This window comes from Schistocerca cancellata, chromosome 4 (assembly GCF_023864275.1).
Source record: "Schistocerca cancellata isolate TAMUIC-IGC-003103 chromosome 4, iqSchCanc2.1, whole genome shotgun sequence".
Classification (NCBI taxonomy): Eukaryota; Metazoa; Arthropoda; class Insecta; order Orthoptera; family Acrididae; genus Schistocerca; species Schistocerca cancellata.
Window position 1 is genome coordinate 614,851,582 of NC_064629.1, and position 20,836 is coordinate 614,872,417.

A 20,836-nucleotide genomic window follows, 5' to 3' on the forward strand; every position below is an offset into this window, starting at 1 on the left:
AACATATGTCAGAGGCCTCATAATATTAACAGAAACCAGTCAACAAGTGTAAGCCCTCGTGGCCGTATTGACCATGTATCAGATCTCCCACATCCCAATTACGAATCTCTTAATTGGGATATGTAGTGTCACTGCGGTTTATCTCGTCCCTTATGCCTCAAAGTCAGTTTTACGTAGCTGTGTGTACACACTGCTCTCAACAATGTTATTGCGCGACACAGGGTACCAAATTGCGCTGAGCGCCATGGACTACGAATTGAACACACGCGAGAAACCTTCCTTTATTCCTTAAAAGCATAAAAAGTAAATGGGTCTTCAGAGATGCCGTGAGTAAACCTTGCGCTACCCAGTCTGAAACTCAAACTACATCATAGCTGCGCAGACAGCCTGCATCCTTGCAGAAGATATTCGGCGACTGCCGTGGCACGCTCGATTACCAGAGGGCGACCAAAGCGGCAGCGAAGGGCGCTGGCGCCACGGACGGCATCCACCTGACAAGAAGCTAAACTGATTGTATCCTGGCAGCGAGGGCTGTATTTAGGGCGGCGCACGAGGCCTAGGCAGCGATTTCCCTCCGAGCGAGCTTCGTGGGCCAGGCGTCGAATGCTTATTGCATTTCCACCATCAGGAGTTGCCTCCGGAGTCGTCGCTATGCTGCAATGCCGTGCGAGCCAGCCTCCTCGCCCTCTGTTCAGAAGACGCTGCCCCGACAGGAAGACTGGTTCTTGATTTCACAATATTTATGTAATTGCCTGTTTTGAAACTTAGACTCTAGCTGTTCCCTACGTATTGTCTCGTTAGATTTAGAATGTCAATCGTACTTCGTCATTATCCTAAATGAGTTGTGAACTTGAACAGACTTAATTTTCTGTGAGACTCAAGAATTTTACTCCGGCAGTGTTGATCTGAAGTGCGTTTCAGAGCCGTTGTCCTATCTTTTAAAGCCACGGCTTTGTACAGCACTTCGTTTTCCTTATTACTAGAAAGTTGGAGTGTTTTTATATTCTACTCAGAAGACTTCATTTGGCTTATTCCTTTACGAAAATAGTTCAAGGCTACAAAACTTTGCTTTCTCCTTCAAAGCGATAAAGTCTGTCCTTAACCAAACGACTTTAGTTTGTTTCATGATTCCCAAGATTTTTCATTATTAAGTCGAATTATGTTTCTCTCTATTCAAATAAACATTAGTCATTTGTTTACAAGTGAGCTATTTACTTTGGTACTACTGCCATTTTGATTGAATGTCATCGTCTGGTATCGACGGATAAATACGATATTGCAGTGCCTGTGTTGATAAGAAGTACGATGTAATATTCCTCCGGACATTTGTGCATATTATATATATCCGCCGATACCAGGCAGCGACTCCAGTTAAAATGTCCCTCTCCTCCCTCTCCACCCCCAGCCCTTTGGAATTACATGATGTGTACGAGTGCACGCTGTCACGCATGAGCCGGCCGGAGTGGCCGTGCGGTTTTAGGCGCTACAGTCTGGAAGCGTGCAACTGCTACGGTCGCAGGTTCGAATCCTGCCTCGGGCATGGATGTGTGTGATGTCCTTAAGTTACTTACGTTTAAGTAGTTCTAAGTTCTACGGGACTGATGACCTCAGAAGTGAAGTCCCATTATGCTCAGAGCCATTTGAATTTGTCACGCATGAACGACAACATACGGAAGAAATTTCATTTTCGACATTCTGGTATACAGCTGGTGGTTGTCCGTATTTGCAAATGTGGATAAATTTCATGTTGGCTACTGGGTTGCGCTGCCAATTAGGACACAAAACAAAGTCGCGAAAATATTGACGTCCATGTTTTCGAAGTTTGATGCCCAACACAGTCTAAAGCATTCTTTTCTGGACAGGTACCCGTCACTGAAAATTCATCATTTTACCATCCCGAACGACGAAATAATCCTTTTCAAGGTCAATTTGATACATACTGTGTCCTTCTAGAAAATGAAAATCCATCCTATACTACAACGCGATCACCTAGCTTCTTTTTTATTGCAGTCGATCGAGTAAAGAAATGACACTTCTGTATGAAGATAGCTGAGGTGCGCCCTTTTCAATTTGCATTCCATAAATGCGTACCGCCGTACACCCGAGTCGTCCGAACTTACTGGTGCATCGACATGCACTTCGAATTTCGATATGAATGTACTTCACTGATTTTATTTATAAATGAGTAGATCGTAGATGTATTTACGGTTTACGAAAAAACCTCCTAGCAGTCATTTAAGCATTTTATGTAGGTGGCGTAACGGCAATGGATGCTCAGGAAGATTCTAGAGACTGTCAGACTAAGAGTATCTCTTGATTAGTCAAGCACATACCGACCTAAAGCCATTGACGTCGACTAGGCATATTTGTGTCATTGGTAAGCAATCTTGTGTAGACTATTAAAGTATTATGGCGTCTTCTGCATCACCTCTAATTAGTCCCTCCAAGTGGTCGTTTATGCTCTGCACCCATAGGCGTTACGTCGAGTAATCAGTGGACACGGAGTACCAGTGACTCAGAGTATGTGAACCTTCTTTTCGTCAAAAGTTCATTTATGAGAGTCACAACAGCAGAACGACTGGTATCGAAAAATGTAGTGTTATCATACACAGTCGGTGGCACTCTGTAGTTATGATATGTGGATCATAGACGGCAACGCGAATAGTGCAGAAAATGTATGAAATGTTCCACGTGATATGATACACCAAACACTCCTTTAATGATACAGCTACCGAAACAAACCTTTCAGCGAGTGAGACGACGAAAAGGGAACAGCGTTTTGCTGTATCAGTTACAAACTTCGTTTGACTACCGAAGTGATAAGGTAAATAAAACTTTTTTAAAAAGAGAAGTACATTCTTCTTGACTGTGTTCGATAGCGCTTGTAAATAAAGTAGATATGTCTTAATGTTTGTTAACATTTTTAATGAAACGCACCACAAAACTATCCTAAAAATGCACAAAATAAACGTGGGATCGATTTATGCCCTCATAGCCTGCAATAGCATTATCCCATATGTACGTGGTAACTGAGGCTAAAACACGCTGAATCAGCAACCATAATTTGCGTAACGTTGGTCACGGCAAAAACTGTTGCGTATCATTAATTGCTTATCAACGGTAAGCGGAAACGGATATTTATGTGAATTAAGAGATATGTTATTGTATTTTATTTTTATCGATGTTAAGAATTGCGTAGAATATAATGTAGATAAAAGGATGCAGAAGGATGCCGCGAGCTGTGGGTGCCAATAGTGGTCAGCTATGCTGAAACTCAGTGGCAGAAAAGAGTATAATCCAAGCGCGTAACCGACCACTGTACACACTGACGATGACTGACGAATATAACGGAAGCATTGCCTAAAAGTACTAGTAAAGCTATTCGTTTGTCGACTCTTAGTGATTCCTGAACTATGGCACTGCTGTTATGGCAGTACAATTTTCGCATAGATAAGGTGTCAAACCGAGGTTAGGTAAATCAGGTTGACAGCTTGACTTCAGGTTGCTACTAAATGGTTGTCAGGGCAACATAAAACTATCTGTCAGTTTGATTTCACGCGGTTCCAGAGAGTAATTGATGTGAATTGTTTCTTTATCAGTAAGTAAATGAAATGAATTTAGAGTCATTTGGCAATTTGCGGATACTGAACTATGAAATATATTAGGTTGCTAACCTTCAAAGTGTTGTAATCACACCATTTATCGATAACCACTCTAATAAAATTATACACTCCTGGAAATTGAAATAAGAACACCGTGAATTCATTGTCCCAGGAAGGGGAAACTTTATTGACACATTCCTGGGGTCAGATACATCACATGATCGCACTGACAGAACCACAGGCACATAGACACAGGCAACAGAGCATGCACAATGTCGGCACTAGTACAGTGTATATCCACCTTTCGCAGCAATGCAGGCTGCTATTCTCCCATGGAGACGATCGTAGAGATGCTGGATGTAGTCCTGTGGAACGGCTTGCCATGCCATTTCCACCTGGCGCCTCAGTTGGACCAGCGTTCGTGCTGGACGTGCAGACCGCGTGAGACGACGCTTCATCCAGTCCCAAACATGCTCAATGGGGGACAGATCCGGAGATCTTGCTGGCCAGGGTAGTTGACTTACACCTTCTAGAGCACGTTGGGTGGCACGGGATACATGCGGACGTGCATTGTCCTGTTGGAACAGCAAGTTCCCTTGCCGGTCTAGGAATGGTAGAACGATGGGTTCGATGACGGTTTGGATGTACCGTGCACTATTCAGTGTCCCCTCGACGATCACCAGTGGTGTACGGCCAGTGTAGGAGATCGCTCCCCACACCATGATGCCGGGTGTTGGCCCTGTGTGCCTCGGTCGTATGCAGTCCTGATTGTGGCGCTCACCTGCACGGCGCCAAACACGCATACGACCATCATTGGTACCAAGGCAGAAGCGACTCTCATCGCTGAAGACGACACGTCTCCATTCGTCCCTCCATTCACGCCTGTCGCGACACCACTGGAGGCGGGCTGCACGATGTTGGGGCGTGAGCGGAAGACGACCTAACGGTGTGCGGGACCGTAGCCCAGCTTCATGGAGACGGTTGCGAATGGTCCTCGCCGATACCCCAGGAGCAACAGTGTCCCTAATTTGCTGGGAAGTGGCGGTGCGGTCCCCTACGGCACTGCGTAGGATCCTACGGTCTTGGCGTGCATCCGTGCGTCGCTGCGGTCCGGTCCCAGGTCCACGGGCACGTGCACCTTCCGCCGACCACTGGCGACAACATCGATGTACTGTGGAGACCTCACGCCCCACGTGTTGAGCAATTCGGCGGTACGTCCACCCGGCCTCCCGCATGCCCACTATACGCCCTCGCTCAAAGTCCGTCAACTGCACATACGGTTCACGTCCACGCTGTCGCGGCATGCTACCAGTGTTAAAGACTGCGATGGAGCTCCGTATGCCACGGCAAACTGGCTGACACTGACGGCGGCGGTGCACAAATGCTGCGCAGCTAGCGCCATTCGACGGCCAACACCGCGGTTCCTGGTGTGTCCGCTGTGCCGTGCGTGTGATCATTGCTTGTACAGCCCTCTCGCAGTGTCCGGAGCAAGTATGGTGGGTCTGACACACCGGTGTCAATGTGTTCTTTTTTCCATTTCCAGGAGTGTATTTGGTGTGTATAGTATTGTGATCAGCGTAAGGTCCGATTACTTCTGGTGCGCAATAGATTCCCTGTACAGAACTATTCTCAGTCAGAGTGGTTGCTGTCTCGCGGTGTATGAAGGATCGAAAGAAGTATCTCGAGCGCGTGTAGTATGCCCAAGAGCAAATTTTGTTGACATAGTAGGGAATACGTTCTCATAACGTTCGATTGTTAACCAGTTACTTTGGCCTTAACCTTACAAGGTTTGGTTAATTGAATTCGATTGTCCATTTATGGGGTTTTAAGGAACCATTGAGCGGGACACCGTACAGCGCAAGTAGTCACTTACCATTCACATGATACGAGTATCCAAAAAATTCTGTAACGAATATTGGGAATTAACGTTAGTGATCCGCGAACGCCTAAAGTGGTGGAGATTTGCTTGATTGTTAAATTTTTAGGGAGCAAGTGGCCATAGCACAAATCAATATTTTTGGTAGGCAATGCTAGATTAGGAAATCACAACAGTGGAAGTCGAGTTTAGCACATATAACTGGTGTTACCTGATACTAAAGTCAATATTCCTCAGAGCAATAAAAGAAGAAATTTCTGAATTTAATATTCAACAGCCGTTTGATATATTGGTAAACCCATTCCGTGTACTGAAAGAAAGATAAAGTCTCATTTTCCAAGGAATTTAAAATTTATTACTTCACTAAGATGACAGCTCAAAGAAAGAGAACAAAGAAAAAGATTATATATTTCACATACTTACGAAAGGCTCAAAATTAAATTCTTTTATGACATACATTTGAATACACAGTCAAATTCTAAGTAAACATTATCCTATAAAGATAAAAAAGTGATTTAAAAAAAGAACAGAGATAGACTTACAAAAATAAGCAAGACAGAAATAGAACTTTTAAAATTAAATAAAAAAAACACAAAAAACAGAAATTGTACTATATGTCAATGATATACGTCCGAAGCTGACCGTTCTCTTGGTCACAGTGTCTCTGACAAGCGATTAAATAGATGTTTTCTATCCTAATTCGTGATTAACAAAAGCTACGATAAATGAGCATACTTCGCGAACTTTAAACTTTGAGGAAAGGCTAATACCACATTATCACCTGGTTTATTACTTTGTCGTAAAAGGGTTGGATTGGTTTACAGTCGGAATATTTAGATTTTTAACAAATAGAGCAGACGTACTAGTTACGGAAGTTGCATTGGAAAAACTGTACGCGATCTTTGCACGGTATCAATAAATTACTTTTGCTTTGGGTAAATGAATAAAGTGCATAATTACGCGGAAAGGAGATTTCAGTTTCAATTCAAGGTCTTGTAAATATTAAAACGTAGCAGCACGAATTATTCACCATGTGGGGTAGACACGTGGTTGCTGAGCATAGATAGCTTAAATAGAGTATAAATTCCCTGTAAAGTGGGGAAAAGATTAACAAATTCGCTCACGGCCCAACATGACACAATACACCTCACCTCTAATATCTGGCACATTACACGCATCCTCTCTGTAGTTATTCTTACAAGAGCTTCTGAACGTATTTTTTTTAAATAGAGCTTCACAACTCTTAAGACCAGTACACACACAACGTATACGTCTATAGAATGCCTTTTAGATTTTAAAGTGGTGTGTGAACCAGTAAGGTCCACTTCTCTAAGAGTCTCGAAGAAGCTGCGGTAATATACTGATCACATCATTAAGACGTATGTTCCACGCAAAAATTATTGCTGATATTCGACGCCGTAGTGAATTCTTTGAATCATGATACCCTATTGACGTACAGTATCGCGTCACTTGGAAGGCCGCTCAATAAATGTGAATATTATTTTGTGTGAATGCTGGGCGAGGTGCTAATTGCCAGTAGTTGGAGGCCGCACGCCGGCTCCCCTGGCCGTTTTATAAATAGGACGAGCCCACCAGGCGGCCCGCCAGCTGCGACTTATTCCCTCTGTAGCGCTGCTTCCCATTTCAGTCACGTTGTGCCTCTCAAAGGTTCTGAGCCAATTTAGAGCGTATTAATTATGTGGAATAAAGGCCTCACTCAGTCAGTTCTTTCAGATATAATATCGAGGTCAGACGAGAAACAAAGGCACGGGATAAAGCACAGTACATTGAAATGTAGAAGAATATACTTGGGAAACGACACCAACACACAACAAAGGGTAGGATAATACAGTTATCATTCTCGTCTTCTCTCACACACATATAAGGGAACATACGCCATTTTTAACACGTGTTCCTAACTACAATCATTATAAACTATATTGCTCACAAGTAATACAAATTTGAGTGAAATCGGAAGTCTACACCTCTGCACACTAATGTCAGTTTCCGCCCGCCAAGAAAAATTGAAGATGTTGGATTCGGGAATTTTCTTTATTATTTCAGTCTCCATATGTCAGTGTTATCAGCAAATCGTCATTTAACTTAAGGCCGTAGGGAAATACATGTACATAATCTGTCTGTAGCTCGTGTAAATTTTATAAAAAGTATTTCACCGTTGTAATAGTTATATATTGTGTTTCCTAGTTGAAGAAGGGGAGCCAGTACAGCATTTCCGTGCACTAATGTGGAAATATATCAAAAAGTTTCACAAAGACCAACTGTTGTACTGGACGAAAGGTCATTAATTTAATACATTAATTCAGTATGAGGTACTGAAACACTCTATGTGGCCAAAAGTCATTCTGGACACTCATTGCTGCTTGCTCCTAATAATCTAGCCTGCCAGTAATAGAGTTTGGGATCGTTTTTTGTTGCCATTAGAGCATTTAATCATCGGGGAAAGCCTTCCTCTAAGTTATTATTCAATGAAGGTAGATTTACTTATCGTTTTGCTAAACAATGAGCAGTAACTGTAGTCAGGTCTCCGAGTCGTTTAAAGTAACTCGCAACGAACGCTACAGTTCATTCCAAAGATGTTCGTCGTGTCAGGCTGGAGCGTTCAGCTTCGGGGAGGGGAGTGGGAGGGGGCGGTTCTTCATCGTCGTCGTCACCGTCATCGTCTTCACCGTCGTCGTCGCCACCGTCGTCGTCGTCATCGTCGGCGGTGGTATTTTGTTCGAGCCAAGACGTAATGGTCCCTTGCATACACGAGGTTATGAAGCTTTGCCATAGAGTGGGAAGCACGCTATTGTCCAAACAGTTCTACCAAAACTTATTTGGTTCGTAGCGTCGTTAATACAACAGAATTTTTCAAGAGTGCCCTGATCTAAGACATTAGTTTATCTAATGTATTTGTACTGTATATATGATGGGGTTAGGTTAGTTTTAAATTTAGGGAATATATTAAATGAATGAATTTTCCTGTAGCACGAGTAAAGTGTCAAGAGACTTACCCACGTGCGAGTGGAAGGAACTCAAGAAACACGCAGGTAGCAAACGCAGTAAGTGCTCATAGCCTCCCTCACTATCTACATCTACATCCATACTCCGCAAGCCACCTGACGGTGTGTGGCGGAGGGTACCTTGAGTACCTCTATCGGTTCTCCCTTCTATTCCAGTCTCGTATTGTTCGTGGAAAGAAGGAGTGTCGGTATGCCTCTGTGTGGGCTCTAATCTCTCTGATTTTATCCTCATGGTCTCTTCGCGAGATATACGTAGGAGGGAGCAATATACTGCTTGACTCTTCGGTGAAGGTATGTTCTCGAAACTTTAACAAAAGCCTGTACCGAGCTACTGAGCGTCTCTCCTGCAGAGTCTTCCACTGGAGTTTATCTATGATCTCCGTAACGCTTTCGCGATTACTAAATGATCCTGTAACGAAGCGCGCTGCTCTCCGTTGGATCTTCTCTATATCTTCTATCAACCCTATCTGGTACGGATCCCACACTGCTGAGCAGTATTCAAGCAGTGGGCGAACAAGCGTACTGTAACCTACTTCCTTTGTTTTCGGATTGAATTTCCTTAGGATTCTTCCAATGAATCTCAGTCTGGCATCTGCTTTACCGACGATCAACATTATATGATCATTCCATTTTAAATCACTCCTAATGCGTACTCCCAGATAATTTATAGTATTAACTGCTTCCAGTTGCTGACCTGCTATTTTGTAGCTAAATGATAAAGGATCTATCTTTCTGTGTATTCGCAGCACATTACACTTGTCTACATTGAGATTCAATTGCCATTCCCTGAACCATGCGTCAATTCGCTGCAGATCCTCCTGCATTTCAGTACAATTTTCCATTGTTACAACCTCTCGATACACCACAGCATCATCTGCAAAAAGCCTCAGTGAACTTCCGATGTCATCCACCAGGTCATTTATGTATATTGTGAATAGCAACGGTCCTATGACACTCCCCTGCGGCACACCTGAAATCACTCTTACTTCGGAAGACTTCTCTCCATTGAGAATGACATGCTGCGTCCTATGATCTAGGAACTCCTCAATCCAGTCACACAATTGGTCTGATAGTCCATATGCTCTTACTTTGTTCATTAAACGACTGTGGGGAACTGTATCGAACGCCTTGCGGAAGTCAAGAAACACCGCATCTACTTGTGAACCCGTGTCTATGGCCCTCTGAGTCTCGTGGACAAATAGCGCGAGCTGGGTTTCACATGACCGTCTTTTTCGAAACCCATGCTGATTCCTACAGAGTAGATTTCTAGTCTCCAGAAATGTCATTATACTCGAACACAATACGTGTTCCAAAATTCTACAACTGATCGACGTTATAGATATAGGTCTGTAGTTCTGCACATCTGTTCGACGTCCCTTCTTGAAAACGGGGATGACCTGTGCCCTTTTCCAATCCTTTGGAACGCTACGTTCTTCTAGAGACCTACGGTACACCGCTGCAAGAAGGGGGGCAAGTTCCTTCGCGTACTTTGTGTAAAATCGAACTGGTATCCCATCAGGTCCAGAGGCCTTTCCTCTTTTGAGCGATTTTAATTGTTTCTCTATCCCTCTGTCGTCTATTTCGATAACTACCATTTTTTGATCTGTGCGACAGTCTAGAGAAGGAACTACAGTGCAGTCTTCCTCTGTGAAACAACTTTGGAAAAAGACATTTAGTATTTCGGCCTTTAGTCTGTCATCCTCTGTTTCAGTACCATTTTGGTCACAGAGTGTCTGGACATTTTGTTTTGATCCAGCTACCGCTTTGACATAAGACCAAAATTTCTTAGGATTTTCTGCCAAGTCAGTACATAGAACTTTACTTTCGAATTCGTTGAACGCCTCTCGCATAGCCCTCCTCACACTACATTTCGCTTCGCGTAATTTTTGTTTGTCTGCAAGGCTTTTGCTATGTTTATGTTTGCTGTGAAGTTCCCTTTGCTTCCACAGCAGTTTTCTAACGCGGTTGTTGTACCACGGTGGCTCTTTTCCATCTCTTACGATCTTGCTTGGCATATACTCATCTAACGCATAATGTACGATGGTTTTCAGCTTTGTCCACTGATCCACAACACTATCTGTACTTGAGACAAAACTTTTGTGTTGAGCCAACAGGTACTCTGAAATCTGCTTTTTGTCACTTTTTCTAAACAGAAAAATCTTCCTACCCTTTTTAATATTTCTATTTACGGCTGAAATCATCGATGCCGTAACCGCTTTATGATCGCTGATTCCCTGTTCTGCGTTAACTTTTTCAAATAGTTCGGGTCTGTTTGTCACCAGAAGGTCTAATATGTTATCGCCACGAGTCGATTCTCTGTTTAACTGCTCAAGGTAGTTTTCAGATAAAGCACTTAAAAAAATTTCACTGGATTCTTTGTCCCTGCCACCCTTATGAACGTTTGAGTCTCCCAGTCTATATCCGGCAAATTAAAATCTCCACCCAGAACTATAACATGGTGGGGAAATCTACTCGAAATATTTTCCAAATTATCCTTCAGGTGCTCAGCCACAACAGCTGCTGAGCCAGGGGGCCTATAGAGACATCCAATTACCCTGTTTCAGCCTGCTTTAACCGTGACCTTCATCCAAATCATTTCACATTTCGGATCTCCGTCAATTTCCTTCGATACTATTGCACTTCTTATCGCTATAAACACGCCTCCCCCTTCACTGTCCAGCCTGTCTCTGTGGTATACATTCCAATCTGAGTTTAGGATTTCACTATCGCGTGACAGACAGCAAAATGAACGGTCGGTTGGTTTACGGCGCATTTACTAGTCACCCTCAAAATGAAAATGTACGTCATTAGCGAGTCATTCAATGGGGATTTAAATGTGTAGTTTTTTTACTCGATTTGAGCCGCAAGGGACGATCTGCACTGCTATATTAGAGAAACGTCTTTGCCAAGATCGTTAATAATAAGTTTTATTCTCGATAACGGATTTCGGTAATCGACGTTCCCATCTTGAGACCTAGTAAGCATTTATACAGTGTGACTATATACAAAACAACTGTAATATACCGTATTAGGTACAATACTAAAAAAATCAGAAATGAAATTATCGTATTGCGTTGTTGGCCAGGAGGCCCCATTCGGGGAAGTTCGGCCTCCGAGTGAAAGTCTTATTTCAGTCGACGCCAAATTGGGCGACTTGCGTGCCGGTTATGAGGATGAGATGATGGTGAGGACAACACAACTCCCAGTTCACGAGCGGAGAAAAATCTCCAACCCGGCCGGGAATCGAACCTGGGCCCGCTGCATCTACAACTCATCTAAGCAACCGGACAAAAAAAAAAAAAAAAAAAAAAAATCAGTAATACAACATATCTCGACATGTAAGTTATTGCATTTTTCTTTTGGCAGGTACGTAACAGACTACAAAACTGATGCATCGCCATAACAAAATTAAAACAACCCTATACACAATTATTCACCACATACATCTGTCTTAAATCACTCACAACAGAGCACATCACTGCAGCCAGGTTACACATCACACAAATACTTTCAGAAAAGATATCCTGACATTTAAATCTATACTCGATGTTAACAAACTTCTCTTCTTTAGAAACGATTTCCTTGATATTGCCAGTCCACATTTTATATCCTCTCTATTTCGACCATCATCCGTTATTTTCATCAGCTCCCCAAATAGCAAAACTCATTTCCTACTTTAAGTGTCTCATTTCCCTCATGACCTGATTTAATTATTCTAAATTCCATTGTCCTCGTTTTGGTTTTGTTGATGTTCATATTATATCCTCCTTTCAAGACACTGTCCATTCCGTTAAACTGCTCTTCCAGGCCCTTTGCTGTCGCTGACGGAATTACATTGTCATCGACAAGCCTCAAAGTTTTTATTTCTTCTCCTTGGATTTTAATTCCTACTCCAAATTTTTCTTTTGTTTCCTTTACTGATTGCTCAATATATAGATTGAATAACATCAGGGATAGGCTACAACCCTGTCTCACTACCTTCCCAACCACTGCTTCCCTTTCCTGCCCCTCGACTCTTATAACCGCCATCTGGTTTCTGTAAAAACTGTAAATAGCCTTTCGCTCCCTGTATTTTACCCCTGCCACCTTCAGAATTTGAAAGAGAGTATTCCAGTCAACATTGTCAAAAGCTTTCTGTAAGTCTACAAATGCTAGAAACGTGGGTTTGCCTTTCCTTAATCTTTCTTCTAAGATAAGTCGTAGGGTCAGTACTGCTTCACGTGTTCGAACATTTCTACGGAATCCAAACTGATCTTCCTCAAGGTCGACATCTACAAGTTTTCCCATTCGTCTGTAAAGAATTCGTGTTAGTATTTTGCACCCGTGACTTATTAAACTGAGAGTTCGGTAATTTTCACACCTGTCAACACCTGCTTTCTTTGGGATTATTATATTCATCTTGAAATCTGAGGGTATTTTGCCTGTCTCATACATCTTGCTAACCAGATGGAGGAGTTTTGTCATGGCTGGCTCTCCCAAGGCTATCAGTAGTTCTAATGGAATGTTGTCTATTCCTGGGGCCTTGTTTCGGGTGAGGTCTTTCAGTGCTCTGTCGAATTCTTCTCGCAGTATCATATCTCCAATTTCATCTTCATCTACGTACTCTTCCATCTCCACAATATTGCCCTTAAGCACCTCGCCCTTGTGTAGAACCTCTATATACTCCCTCCTCCTTTCTGCTTTCCATTCTCTGCTTAGTACTGGTTTTACATCTGAGCTCTTGATAATCAAGCAAGTCGTTCTCTTTTTCCAAAGGTCTCTTTAATTTTCCTGTAGGAAGTATCTATCTTACTACTAGTGATATATGCCTCTACATCCTTACATTTATCCTCTAGCCAGCCCTGGTTAGCCAGTTTGCATTTCCTGTCGATCTCATTTTTGAGACCTTTGTATTCCTTTATGCCTGCTTGATTTACTGCATTTTTATATTTCCTCCTTTAATCAATTAAATTCAATATCTGTTATGATACCCAAGGATTTCCACTAGTTCTCGTCTTTTTACCTACTTGATCCTTTGCTGCCTTCACTGTTTCATCTCTAAAAGATACCCATTCTGCTTCTACTGTATTTCTTTCCCCTGTTCTTGTCAATCGTTCCCTAATGGTCTTCCTGAAACTCTATAAAACCTCTGGTTCTTTCTGTTTAACCAGGTCCCATCTGCTTAAATTCCCGCCTTTTTGCAGTCTTAATCTACAGTTCATAACCAATTGATTGTGGTCAGAGTCCACATCTGCCCCTGGAAATGTCTTACAATTTAAAACCTGGTTCCTAAATCTCTGCCGGCCGCGGTGGTCTCGCGGTTCTAGGCGCGCAGTCCGGAACCGCGCGACTGCTACGGTCGCAGGTTCGAATCCTGCCTCGGGCATGGATGTGTGTGATGTCCTTAGGTTAGTTAGGTTTAAGTAGTTCTAAGTTCTAGGGGACTGATGACCACAGCTGTTAAGTCCCATAGTGCTCAGAGCCATTTGAACCATTTTGAACCTAAATCTCTGTCTTATCATTATATTATCTATCGGAAACCTTCCAGTGTCTCCAGTCCTCATCCACGTATACAATCTCTTTCATTACTGTTAAACCAACTACGATTAAGTTATGCTCTGTGCAAAATTCTACCAGGCGGCTTCCTCTTTCATTCCTTACCCCCGTTTCATATTCACCTACTACTTTTCCTTCTCTTCCTTTTCTTACTATCGAATTCCTGTCCCCAATGACTATTAAATTTTCGTCTCCCTTCACTATCTGAATAATTTCTTTTATCTCATCATATATTTCTTCAATTTACTCGTCATCTGCGGAGCTAGTTGGCATATATACTTAAACTACTGTGATAGGCGTGGGCTTCGTGTCTATCTTGGCTACAATGATGCGTTCACTATGCTGTTCGTAGTAGCGTGCCCAATCTCCTATTTTTTATTCATTATTAAACTTACTCCTGCATTACCCATAATTTATTTTGTATTTATAACTCTGTATTCACCTGACCAGAAGTCTTGTTCCTTCAGGCACCGAACTTCACTAATTCCCACTGTATCTAACTTTAATCTACCCATTTCCATTTTTAAATTCTCTAAAGTTCCTGCCCGATTAAGGGATCTGACATTCCACGCTCCGATCCGCAGAACACCAGTTTTGTTTCTCCCGATAACGACGTCCTGCTGAGTAGTCCCCGCCCGGGGATCCGAATGGAGGACTATTTTACCTCAGTAATATTTTACCCAAGAGGACGCCATCATCATAAAGCTTCTTGCCCTCGAGACAAAATACGGCTGTAGTTTCCCCTTGCTTTCAGTCGTCTGCAGTACCAGCACAGCAAGTCCGTTATGGTTAATGTTACAAGGCCAGATCAGTCAATCATCCAGACTGTTGCCCCTGCAACTACTGAAAATGCTGCTGCTCCTCTTCAGGAACCTTAGGTTTGTCTGGCCTCTCAACAGGTACCCCTCCGTTGTGGTTGCACCTATGGTACGGCTATCTGTATCGCTGAGGCACGCAAGCCTCCCCACCAACGGCAAGGTCCATGATTCATGTGGGGAGGCTTTAACAATGACCAAAACCACAGACAAACTTTCAAAACCATAATTTTTTTAAAAAAATTACGAATCTTAAAAAAGCAGGAGTAAAGATTACAATCTGGGCTCCTACAACGTCATAAAGTTTGTTTGTAAGCTGTGGTTGCGTCCAGACTAATGACAACGTGATAAAAAATTTTATAATGTAATGTAGAAATATAGCTATCAGTAGGACTCACACAAAGTTATGTTTGTATTTTGGGCTTTTACCGTGGCACTGAAGTAGCCTACCACAGTGCGCGACTACTCACTGAGACATATTTCTAAACTATTTCTGAAAATGTGGATCATATGCGTGACGAAGGTTTGCATGAGTGTTTAGAAAAGGAGGAGGGGCTATGGCTTTAACATCCTGTCATGTTCAAATCTTTAAAATCCCCTAGTCGACCAATGACAGGGAAATCAAATGGCCGGAAACGGCAGTTCTCAGTTTAGATATGTAGCTGTGAATTTGATATAGACTTTTCTGAAAATGGTCTAGTAACTCAATATTGCTCTGTCTCGTGTTGTACATTTGATTCTATTGCCATGTCAGACGTATAAAAACAGCAAATGGCTTCGGTTACTAGAGAAACCTCCAAAACTGTTGTCAACTCAATGGTACATAACATTTGTTGAAATTACGCAGAGATATACAGCTGTTTACAAGAACTAGGATATGTGTTTAGTTAAAATGAAGCATCAGAAGAAGAGAAGCTCAACACAGGTGACCTGGACTGCCGGGAATAAATGTCAGCTTCGAGCAAGGGGAGTGGGTGACATTTATCATCTATATCTCCCCTACCTCGCCATTCAACCCCTTGAGGTTACTTCTGTCATTCTTACTGCACCTTCCCGAAATATCCGATGATAATCTTCATGATGGTCATTTTGCTCGGACGGTAATTTAGAGGGGATGCTAATGTCATTACTATTGGACGAACTGGGTGCAGAACAGTAATTGATGAAATAGAATCGTTAATCTGTACACTTCAATTGTGACTCACACAGACAATATAAACAAATCCAAAGGTTTAGGAATGGGAACCAAAAATGACTGAAATTCATGAGTGATGCGTCAGATATATATGGATGTTAAATAATGATTGATTGTCAGAAATGTATAACATGCGATTACTCCTTGGTTTCATAGGAAAAAGGGGATATAGTCGTTGTCTAAAGTTGCTTGAGTAAAAACGTAGGTTTGACTGCGATGGAACTGCAATAAGACGTCAGTTAGTATTCCTGGTTTATTTTCCCGGGCCGTTGTCTTATACAGTTATGGAGTTGGAGATGCTTATGCTGCATGTTACGTGTGATTGAAATAACGTGTGATGCCTGCAGAAGTTATTTAACTCTTAGACGGCTAGTCGCGATAACAACGGTGAAGTCACTGATGACGGTGCCACAAAAGCAGAGTTATTAAACACGGTTTTCCGAAATTCCTACACCAAATAAGACGAAGTAAATATTCCTGAATCCCATCAAGAACAACTGCCAAGATGAGAAACATAGAAGTAGATATCCTCGGTGTGAAAAGCAGCTTAAATCACTTAGTAAAGGTAAGGCCTCCGGTCCAGATTGTACACCAGACAGTTTCCTTTCAGATTATGCTGATATACAACCGTTCGCTCACAGACAGATCTGCACCTGAAGACTGGGAGATTGCTCAGGACACATCAATACCCAAAAAGGGAAATAGGAGTAATCCGCTGAATTACAGGCCCACATCTTTAACGTCGATTTGCAATGGGGTTTTGGAACATATACTGTGTTCGAACATTATGTATTGCTCCGAGTAAAACGATTTATTGATACATAGTCAGCACGGATTCAGAAAATATCGTTCTTGTGCAACACAACTAGCTCTTTCTACTCATGAAGTAATGAGTGCTATCGACAGGGGATGCCAAACTGATTCCATACTTTTAGATTTCTGGAAGGCTTTTGACACCGTTCCTCACCAGCGTCTTCTAACCAAACTTCCTGCCTACGGAATATCGCCTCCGTTGTGCGACTGCATTCGTGATTTCCTGTCAGAAAGGTCACAGTTCGTAGTCATAGACGGAAAGTCATCGAGTGAAACAGAATTAATATCCGGCGTTCTCCAAGGAAGTGTTATAGGCCCTCTGTTGTTCCTGATCTATATTAACGACAAAGGAGACAATCTGAGTAGCCCTCTTAGATTGTTTGCAGATGATGCTGTGATTTACCGTCTTGTAAAGTCATCATATGACCAAAACGAATTGCAAAATGATTTAGATACGATATCTGTATGGTGCGAAAATTAGCGATTGACCCTGAATAAAGAAAAGCGTGAAGTTATTCATATGAAAGAAATCCGCTAAATTTCGATTACACGATAAGTCACACACACCTGAAGGCTGTAAATTCAACGAAATACTTAGGAACTACAATTACAAATAACCTAAATTGGACCGATTACATAGATAGTGTTGTGGGTAGAGCAAAGCAAAGACTGCGATTTATAGGCAAAACACTTAGAAGGTGCAACAGGACTACTAAAGAGAGTGCTTACACCACGCTTGTCCGCCCGATTCCCGAGTACTGCTGTGCGGTGTGGGACTGACGGATGACATCGAAAAAATTCAAAGACGGGAAGCTATTTTTGTATTATCGTTAAATAGGGGAGATAGTGCCACAGACATGATAAGTGAATAGGAGTGGCAATCATTAAAACAAAGGCGTTTTTCGTTGCGACGGGATCTTTTCATGAAATTTCAATCAGCAGTTTTCTCCTCCGATTGCAAAAACATTCTGTTGGCACCCACCTACATAGGGAGAAATGATCATCACGATAAAATAAGAGAAATCAGTGCTCGCACAGAAAAATTGAAGTGTTCGTTTTTTCTGCTCGCCGTTCGAGAGTGGAACGGTAGAGAGACAGCTTGACGGTGGTTCATTGAACCCTCTGCCAGGCACTTTACTGTAAATAACAGAGTAATCACGTAGACGTAGACGTACTGTTCGATTAAACTTGTATCAAGAATCATTTATTTTTACAAAGGTTTTTTCCTGTTTAACATAACTCCACAGGGAATTTAGTTTTATTAGAGAGAAAACTCTGCTATTATATAGGCGCAATAAGGAATCGACTGTGATCATTCAGATGGAAACGTACCCTTGAATGGATAGTGGTCTTAGAACAACTTAACTCAGCTTGGTTGAGTATTTCTCTGGCAAACGTTTTTAAGACAACAGATATATTTGTATTGTTGTGCACTGGATATGTGTTTTGTTTCAGTTTTCTCGTTGATCTATTATCAACTTTTCTCTCTTTGGCTTACAGTAACATGGCCTCCATAAATTTTCGCCTTTCTGAAGAATACAGTTATCTGACACGAATTTGCAGCCTTTCGAGCAAGTTACCAATTCCACAAGGATACTCACTCTTATCGAATGTATTGTTTAGTATATAATCTGTTTAATACAATTTTAGGAAATCACAACTGTCATAAATCTGGATGGATGGACGGGGAATTTGAAACGCTGTCTTCCCAGAAACGATTACAGTGTCTTATCACTGTGCCACCTCGCCCTATATTTGTGTGTATCTGCTTCCCAGATGGTGTTGACAAAACTGTGGTGATATTGTGGTACTATATATTGAAATTCGAGTTCTGTTTGTGGAAAAGATGTTCACTGTCATAATATATATGCCAAGGAGAAAAATTTGGGCGATGTACAGTTCCTGACCACCACACATATGTTAATGTTCTTGGCTACATAACTATAGGTTTAGACAAAAATAGGGAATCACGGCGAGAACGTGTGCTTGAACACAAATGCAGGTGGTAACTAAGCCTGCAGGTTGCGCTGCTGTGTTTGACCACGAGCGGCATCTCTTCGATATCCTCAATACGTTGCAAGTGTCAGTCGTTGTCAAAACAGTGTTATCTGTAGTTAAAAAAATGGCTCCAAGCACTATGGGACTTAGCATCTGAGCTCATCAGTCCCCTAGACTTAGAACTACTTAAACCTAACTAACCTAAGGACATCCCACATATCCATGAACGAGGCAGGATTAGAACCTGCGACAGTAGCAGCAGCGCCTAGAACCGCCGGCATTATCTATAATTTGAATGCATTATATCAGAGTTAAGTGAACTCGAACGTGGGCAAATTGTGGGTGCACGTATGTTGGGCGCCTCTGTAACAAAGATAGGCGAAGTCTTTCGTGTTTCAAGAGACACCATATCAACGATTTGCACCGCATACAGTAAAATCTGGAAAAACATCATTCACTAAGTGACAGCGTGGATGAAGGTGTGTGCTGAGTGAACGTGACAGACGGTCATTGAAGAGGACTGTGACGAAAAATAATAGGACAACAGCCGCAAAAGTCTGTGCAGAACTGGATGTCGCTTTCACGACCGCTGTCACCACATAAACAACACGAAGGGAGCTCCATAAGCAGGGAAATGCAGGACGAGCTGGAATTTTAAACCACTCATTAGTGATGAAAGTATCCATTACAGGAAAACGTAGTGTCGAAGGATTCGGTGATGATTTGGACAGCAGTACCGTACTATTCCTATTCCATTATCCCCGTGTCCGCCTTGGTAGGTGAGTGGTCAGCGCGACGGAATGTCATACCTAACGGCCCGGGTTCGATTCCCGGGTGGGTCTGAGATTTTCTCCGCTCAGAGACTGGGTATTTTGTTGTCCTTATCATCATCATTTCATCCCCATCGGCACGCAATTCGCCAAAGTGGCGTCAACTTGAAAGACTTGCACCAGGCGAACGGTCTACCCGACAGGAAGCCCTAGCCACACGGCATTTCCATTTCCATTATCCCCGTGGTTACTTTGCAAGGTCGCGTTCCTGCCAAGGATTATGTGACCACTTTGGCTGATGATGTCCATTCCATGGCACAATGTTTGTTCCACAAAGCTGATGCTGTGTTCCAAGACGACAGACCACCTGCTCGCACAGCTCGCAAAGTCCAGGACTGGTTTTGAGAGCACAAGGATAACCTGTCGCATCACCACTGGCCACCAGAGTCATCAGATCTCAATATTATTGAGCCTTTATGGTCTGCTTTGGAGAGAAGTGTACGTGATCACTATTCAACCCCATCATAGATACCTGAACTTTCCACAATGTTTGGTTCTATTAAAAACCGTTGAGTACCTGCATTAAATCATTCCTAGATGACTGGAAACTGTTTTCAATACCCACGAGTTTCTTACAGCTTATTAGGCATGGTAATGTGTTGTATTTGTTGTATTTCCGTATTTTGTTCACGCCCTGTATCAGACACAGGTGATAGTGACCCGCTCGACGGATTTACACTACTGGCCATTAAAATTGCTACACCACGAAGATGACGTGCTACAGACGCGAAATTTAACCGACAGGAAGAAGATGCTGTGATATGCAAATGATTAGCTTTTCAGAGCAATCACACAAGGTTGGCGCCGGTGGCGAAACCTACAACGTGCTGACATGAGGAAAGTTTCCAACCGATTTCTCATACACAAACAGCAGTTGACGGGCGTTGCCTAGTGAAACGTTGTTGTGATGCCTCGTGTAAGGTGGAGAAATGCTTACCATCTCGATTCCGACTTTGATAAAGGTCGGATTGTAGCCTATCGCGATCGCGGTTTATCGTATCACGACATTGCTGCTCGCGTTGGTCGAGATACAATGACTGTTAGCAGAATACGGAATCGGTCGGTTCTGGAGGATAATACGGAACGCCGTGCTGGATCCCAACTGCCTCGTATCACTGGCAGTCAAGATGACAGGTATCTTATTCGCAT